We start from the raw sequence: 5229 nt of genomic DNA, 5'->3' as shown, positions 1-5229 counted from the left end.
TATATATATAAAGATAATTATAGAATATATTAAATGTCATTATAGAATTGAGTTTTGTGCAATTTATTTGCATATTTTGTTTTATATATGGATGAGACATCTTGAGAGTTATATGACATGGCAATCATGTTTATTTTTCCACAGGTAATAATGTACAAAATCATTCACTCTATCTTGGTAAACGAGAAGAATGGTGTGCTCATACATTAGGTATCGTTACTCTCTAAATTCTTTGGAATGAAATTTCACTCTTAAGAGTGAAAATTGAGTCAATCTTGAAAAAAAGTAGCTCAATTTTCAATCTTTAAGAGTGAGGTTTTACTTTTCAGGGAGATTCACTTTAAAAGTTTCACAAAGTACTCATATATTTTACTTTATATCTTGCAACAACAAAATTAAACCTGTAGAACATATTTTTTCGTTTTGAAACGTGCATTCTAAGGCTAACTGCGAAAGTACTAACTTAATCTACTTGTTTATTCGCGAGCAATACTAAAGGCAAAAAGTATATTCACCACAAAACGAGGCATCCTCGGAAGAGAGTTACTACCGCGTGCGTATCTCGTTTTATATTTGATTGATCTTCTCGTCGTCCATCCACTTCACGTCATCACGTTGACTCGCCCAATTCGCATGGATTTGTCGAGATTCTTGCAGCTAATTTGCGTAAAAATTTGTCAATTATCAGTCTCTTTACTCGTGACAAAAACAACGGCCGACTCGCGAAAGATCACCATATCGTGTGTTGACTGTCATGAAAAACGTCGAAATGCTCAATGTGTCGCACGCGATAATATACCTGTTTATATCGCAATGATAAGCGACAATCTCTCTATAACGTCCCGAGAATAATAGGAATTTAATTATGTAATATCTGTCATCTGTTTCTTGGCGTATTAGAACTATTAGGACTTCTTGTCATTGAAGTCATTTATGTACCTGAATTGAGATGGAATATGATATTAATTTGAAATATCTCGCGTATTTGTATCATTTGTATGCATTACAACTGGAAAACACCACATTATTCATCATAGAAGCTCATCTTATAAAAATTTTCTATAATTTTTTTGGAATCCTTTTTTTATTCTTTTCTGAATATAGGAAGAAAAATTTAGCTTCCATTTTTTATAGGAAATATTTTATTTATATAAAGTTTAGTTCCACGAAACACATTTTTCTGCATCATAAAAAATAAAAATATTTGTTTTTACCAGCGAAGCAATAATTCCCATACAATTACAGTTTTGATTGACACTTTTAATCTTTAAAGGAAAGGATCTATTTTTAATATCTTATAACTCTCTTTTCTTGAATAAGAAATTTGTTATACATAATTCATTATTTTTTCGTTGTATTTCTTGTCTTAAAATATAACACTGTTTCAGTCTCACTATAGTGATTTTTCTATTCTGTAAAAGTTAATTAGTTTGTTATAACAAATCTTTGGTTCATAGAATAAAACATTTTTTTCTAGTATATTTATCTAATTTTAAATAATAAAAGAATATTAAATAATTAAATAATAAAGCTAAGAAAAATAGCTAAGAGAAACAAATATTTAATAAATAATCTTATCAAATATTGATTTATATAATAATCTAATATATTTTTCAGAGTGAATGAATGATTTAGGTAGATATTTCGACAGATCGTTCACAAGATTTCATTTTTTCATGTGTGATTTCTTCGACGATTTAGAATAAACTTTCCTATTAAATAAATTTCTCCGATGAGTTCCGATAAGTCCTTTAAGTTCCCGAAAATACAGATAGCGTTAAATGTTATTACCTTTTGACTATTTATAATAATTCTTGCATGATAAAAGTATGTTAATTGCAACAATGCACGAGATCAGTAACCTTCCAAGTAGCACGCGGTTATGTATGTCTCGCTGTTTGATAAGTTCCATCGCTTCAGCAATTTTATATTGCGTGATATAACTGGGCACTTGTACACATTGCGTCACGTAAATATTATATTATCATTTTTATATCTTATGTTTGAATCAATATCTATCACGATGATATAAATTCTTATCAATTATTTTATTTTTTCGATCATTTTTAGTTACCATTGCACGATTTGTACGAACTAACTCTCGTTATCAATAAATTTCCGATCGCGTACCATAAATTTTAGAATTTATTCCCGCGTCAGAATTTATGCTGTGCTTATCCTCGTTTTGAGCGTCTCATCACGCATAATATCTCAAAGTGTTTGCGAATTCGCAAAATGTCCATGCATATCCGCACGTCCGATGTCGGGCGCCGTTTAAACGCGACTGCCTTCCTCAGATATACGTCCGTATATTGTCGGATCTTACGCATGTCCGCTCGATTTCCGATTCCCTCCATTCCTCTCCTCTATCTCTCTCGCTCTTTCTCCTACACTCACCCCCGTTATCGTTACCTTCATTTCGAGCTTTCCTCGTTGCACCCGCATATGCGTTTTGTGCGCCTGTCGGCTCGTGTGACTCCCCACCAACTGTTGCTTTCGAGGGTATATAAGGTGACCAGGGTATAGAAGCCAGCCGCAAACTGTATTTTTCCTTAATTTTCTTGAACTATAAAATGAAACTTACATAGGAGATAGAAATATTACAGTAAATTTTTTAGTCATTAATGTATGAAATGAGAATTATTTTATTTCCGATCAAATTAGCATATAAAATATTACGAGTAAGTTTTATATCTTAATTTGAATTGGAGATTCTCATCAAACGTAAAGACATCAATAGTTTTGAGTCATAAATGATTGAAAATACAGATTTTTTTTTATTTTAAAGCTTCTTTCTTTTAAGATTTTTATTCTGATTTTTTTTTAATTTATTGAAATAATAAATATATATAATGCTATAATAAATATATATAATGACCAATGAAAGGCTCTAATGATCATTATCTTTTTAAAAATATTTACGACTGGTATTGTAAACAAGACGATTTATTTATATCTTTTCTTTTTGTGCCTTTCACTTGAAGATAATATTTTTTTAAACTTTTAAGTAATTGTGACATGTTGAGAAAACTTTTTTAGAAGCTCTTGAATTTTAAAATATTTTATCATAATGTAATTTTAACTTTTCTTGCTAAGGTTTATCAAGTTGGAAATTGAATAGGGTAAAAAAATTTATACAACTTTGTAATCGCAATTGGTAGACTTCGATCAGTACGAAAACATTTAACGTTTTTTTAACATTTTTTAACTCTGAATGACTGTTTCACTTGTATAAAATTTATTTTACATTGTTTGTTAAACGGAATATGTCAAACAGAATTTCCAAAACACGTGCTTTGTCTTCAGCTTTGTATTTTATTGTAAAAAAAACAGGAGATGACTATCCAAACGCTTTTGTCCCAAGGTGACTACTCGTAGTCGTAAAAATCAATTACTGAAACGAAATAGCGATTTTACGTCTTTGTAAATATCAAGCCTCGTGTAAGACTCGTATAATGGGAAACATTTATTTTATACTCAATATACATGAAACGAGAACGAACGCAAAAGATATGCCGAATCGATAACAGCTTTGCACTTTCATTGAATGATCGTAAACAAGAATTAATTAACAAGATTACGTGGCAACCAACAACAAATATCATTTATTGTGAGCTTATACTTGTGAGCTTGCAATCCTTGCGAATATGTACGTTATGCACATAATTTATTGTTGAAACTTTGATCGCAAAGCGTTGTCTCGACTTGCGTATTATTGTTGAACATTCGCTATCTGGATATTTCCCATGGTTTTAGGCAATTGGTTTTGTCTACCTACGCGTTCTTCAATCAAACAATTAATTGTAATATTCTCGAATATCTAATATAGCTTCCCATGCCTCCTACTTGCGCCACTTTTCTCGTTATTATTATCATTGCATGTATCAATTGTCGCATGATCTTTCGAGATTATTGAATTTTATTATGTCTAATAAAATTCTGTGGAAAGAAAACATTTCAATAAATTACACAAAAAAAATATTCTTGAATTGATACATAATAATGTCTCTCTGTCGTGTATCGTATATCGGTAACGTGAATAATTTTAAACTAATTTTATGTAAGTTCTCACATGTGTCGATTTGTAACTTCTGAAAGAATATAAATATGTTTACTAATAAAAGCACGAGTATCAATGCAAACTTCTACAGATTAAATTGCGTTAAAACGAACGTAATTTTTAAAAATTTCTTTCAAAATATATTATTTTTCTTCAAAAATATATTATTTTTTTATTGAGATTTAAATTAATTAAAATTATATATCTTATAATATATTAAAATTATATATCTTATATTATATTAAATATAAATATGCAGTCTTTTCTGGGTGTCTATAAATTTGAAAATTTATTTTTATGGCTGAAGTTAATCTTAAGACATAAATAAAAATCACTAATTTTTCATTTGTTTTTTAATATCAAATGAATCAGAACTGATGCGAAAAAATATTTTGGCAGAGCACTTTGCAAGATTGAATGGAAGAGATGATCACGCATGTGCGTGATCACAGACTGATAGCATCAAGTAAATGAAGACTTATGGTATTAGCCTGTAATGATAACACGCACTGATTTAATCCTGTAGAAATATACTCATTTTATCAGGCTATTTTCGAAAATATTCGTCAAATACCTATAGATTTGAGATCTGCATTTCGTGATATATAATTTTCTATTGATTATCATTGAAGAAAGCATTGAATTAATTAATGTAGATGTAGCGAATGATTGAGTTACAAACAAAATTAGTACAATATATTTTTATATTTAAAAACACAAATTATTATAGATATATTTACGTAATTGTCGAAATTGTTCAAGCAATATTAAACTAAAAAACCGGGGGTGTCAAATCTACATTTCTAAATTTAAAATTTTAGGAATATATTTATCAGGTATCAAACAGGTACGTGAATCTTCAAAATTTACACATTAAATAATTGACAAATTTCAAAATCTTTCGAACAATTTTTTTAAACTTTATGCGATCTAAAAAAACTCAACTGATCTAAAAAAAATTTGAGACCATCTTACATCTTTAATTCTAGAATTTGTAAACAGTGCTCTGCAAATCCGCTGATTCACGGATGCTTAAAGAAGACAATTGTTTGTCTTCACGCTTTAGTTAAACAAACAGTAGCCAATAACCCGAGATAAGCTGTTATCGATAACCGATGAGCATCTCGATAGGGACAGAGTCTTTATCCTTACCAATTACGTATTTGTAT

General features: G+C 29.5%; 1 protein-coding gene across 3 annotated transcripts in view; it reads right to left on the bottom strand.

Annotated features, from left to right (window-relative positions):
• LOC108688437 (parathyroid hormone/parathyroid hormone-related peptide receptor-like) overlaps positions 1-650 on the bottom strand; it is a 56383-nt gene extending 55733 nt beyond the window's left edge. For all 3 annotated transcript variants that reach the window (XM_018194697.1, XM_018194699.1, XM_018194700.1), the window contains exon 1: positions 516-650. The gene's annotated coding sequence lies outside the window, so the exon portion shown is untranslated. The remainder of the gene's footprint in view (positions 1-515) is intronic.
• Positions 651-5229: the final 4579 nt, after the last annotated feature.

Source organism: Atta colombica, unplaced genomic scaffold (assembly GCF_001594045.1).
Source record: "Atta colombica isolate Treedump-2 unplaced genomic scaffold, Acol1.0 scaffold233, whole genome shotgun sequence".
Classification (NCBI taxonomy): domain Eukaryota; kingdom Metazoa; phylum Arthropoda; class Insecta; order Hymenoptera; family Formicidae; genus Atta; species Atta colombica.
Note: the sequence above shows the minus strand (reverse complement) of the source record. Positions and strands in the feature narration are given on the sequence as shown.